This window comes from Pogoniulus pusillus, unplaced genomic scaffold (assembly GCF_015220805.1).
Source record: "Pogoniulus pusillus isolate bPogPus1 unplaced genomic scaffold, bPogPus1.pri scaffold_117_arrow_ctg1, whole genome shotgun sequence".
Taxonomy (NCBI): Eukaryota; Metazoa; Chordata; class Aves; order Piciformes; family Lybiidae; genus Pogoniulus; species Pogoniulus pusillus.
Genome location: NW_026974555.1, coordinates 64,532 through 66,595, shown reverse-complemented (window position 1 = coordinate 66,595; position 2,064 = coordinate 64,532).

Below are 2,064 nucleotides of genomic sequence, written 5' to 3'. Positions count from 1 at the left end.
GCTGTACCCAGCCCCGGGGGGGTCTTAGGCGGAGTTGGGGGGTCCCGGGAGGGGTCCGAGAGGGCTCGGGGGGGAGCGGGGGAAGGGGCTGGGGGGTTTTGGAGAGTCCCAGAGGGGCTTCGGGGGGGCCCCAGGGGGGTTTGAGGAGTCCCGGGGGGGGGGATGAGGTGGCTGGGGGGGGGCGAGAGTGGGGGGAGGGTCTGGGGATGAGTCAGTGGTTGCCAGGGGCGCTTGGGGGGGTCGCAGGGGGATTTGGGGGGGGTCCGAAGTGGCTGAAGGGGGTAGGGGGAGGGTCTGGGGGTGTTGTAGGCGGCCCCGGGGTTGGGGGGGTTTGGGGGCGCCTTGGGAAGGGTCCGAGGTGGCTGGGGGGAGGGGGCAGTGGAGCAGAGGGAGGGTCTGGGGGTGTCATGGGGGTCCCCGGGTGAGGTTTTGACGGGGGTCAGAGGTGGCTGGGGGGGGGAGGGGAAGGGTCTGTGGGTGCCGTAGAGAGTCCCAGGGGTGCCTGGGGGGGACTGGGAGCAGTGGGAGGGGACTGGGGGGACGCTGGGGGGTGCTGGGGTCCCTCCCCCGAGGCTCCTTGACCTGCCCTGCCAGGGAGGTGCTGCTGCCGCTGCCTGCTGGCCTGGCACAGGTGGCACTGAGGGCGCTGGGCCCAGGCCTGCAGCCCCCAGCCCGGCCCGGGGGGAGGCCTCAGCAGCGCCCCCAGGCCAGGCTGCAGTGCTGCGGGGACAAGCTGAGGGCCTGAGTGGGCACTGGGGGGCGCACAAGGAGGTGAGTGGGGGTCTCTGGGGGGCCAGTGGGCGGGTCTGGGGGTCCCTGGGAGGTCCCGGAGAGGGTCTGGGGGTCCCTGGGAGGTCCCTAGGAGGGTCTGGGGGTCCCTGAGCCCTCCCCCCATAGGCTCTGGGTCTCCCGGGGCTGTGCTGGAGACCATCGAGCGCTTCGGAGGGGCGGGGCAGGGGCAGGCCCCGCCCACGACAGAGGATGCACCAATCAGCTGCTGACCCTCCCCGTCCTAACCAGGCCCCCCCCCCAATAAAGCACCAAACTCCGCCAGGTGGACCCTGCCTTCATTTATGCAAATGAGGGGGCGGGGCACAGGGGTGACCATGCCCACAGCCCCCACAGGATCCACCAATCAGCTGCTGACCCAGCTCCACCAGCCCACTCCTCCCGCAGCAGCAGACCCCTGCAGAGCCCTGCAGTGCCCTAGAGACATCTCCAGACTCCTGCAGACAACTTCAGACCTTTCCAAGGGCTCTGCAGACCCTTACAGACTCCTGCAAACTCTTCACACCCCTAAGACCTCTACACACAGCCACAGCCTCCTCTGCAGAGCCCTGCAGCCCCCTCCACACCTTCAATGGATTCCTGCAGACACTTAACAGATGCCTGACAGAGCTCCACAGACCCCTGCAGACCTTTACAAGATGCCTGCAGACACCTGCGGGCCCAGAACAGAAACCTCCACACACCTGCTGAATGCTACAGACACTTGCACACCCCTCCAGCCTCCTAGAGACCTCTAGGGACCCCTCCCGACCTTTCCATAGAGCCCTGCAGACCCCTACAGACCTCTACAGACACCTCGAGACCTTTGCAAGGCACCTCAAGACCTTCACAGCCTTTTGAGACACCTACAGCACCACAGACACCTCTACAGACCCCTAACCACCTCCACAGACACCCAGAGAGCTCCACAGACTTCCAGAGAGCCCTCCAGGCCCCTAAGGGTACCTACAGATGCCTCCAGACCCCCGCACACCTCTGCACACTCAGAAAAGCCTCCAGGCCTTTTAGAAGACCCCTGCAGACACCTACAGACCTGGGCAGACTCCTACAGCTGCTTGCACAGCCCTGCAGACACCGACAGGCTCCTCCTGGCCTGCAAGCTCACACCATGTGCTCGCACTCAGCTTCTCCCCAGCACCCCCAGGGCTGCTCTTTATCGCCTCCGCCCCCAGCCCGCAGGCACAGGCAGGCTTCCTCCCGCCCACTGCATGTCTTTAAGATGACCCTAGAGACCCCCACAGACCTCTACAGACTGCCAGAGAACCCTGCAGACCC